The sequence below is a fragment of the Salmo trutta genome, unplaced genomic scaffold, assembly GCF_901001165.1.
Source record: "Salmo trutta unplaced genomic scaffold, fSalTru1.1, whole genome shotgun sequence".
NCBI lineage: Eukaryota > Metazoa > Chordata > Actinopteri > Salmoniformes > Salmonidae > Salmo > Salmo trutta.
In genome coordinates this window covers 304,343-304,734 of record NW_021822710.1, presented here as the reverse complement: position 1 = coordinate 304,734, position 392 = coordinate 304,343, and positions in this window count along the sequence as shown.

Genomic DNA, 392 nt, shown 5'->3' with positions numbered 1-392 from the left:
AGCACATTGTCTTCAGCAGGTGACCAGGTACCCTTCCTCCTACATAGAAACTACTGTCTAGCATATTGTCTTCAGCAGGTGACCAGGTACCCCTCCTCCTACATATAAACTACTGTCTAGCATATTGTCTTCAGCAGTTGACCAGGTACCCCTCCTCCTACATAGACACTACTGTCTAGCATATTGTCTTCAGCAGGTGACCAGGTACCCCTCCTCCTACATAAAACTACTGTCTAGCATATTGTCTTCAGCAGGTGACCAGGTGACCAGGTACCCCCTCCTACATAGAAACTACTGTCTAGCATATTGTCATCAGCAGGTGACAGGTGACCAGGTACCCTCCTCCTACATAGAAAATACTGTCTAGCATATGTCTTCAGCAGGTGACCAGG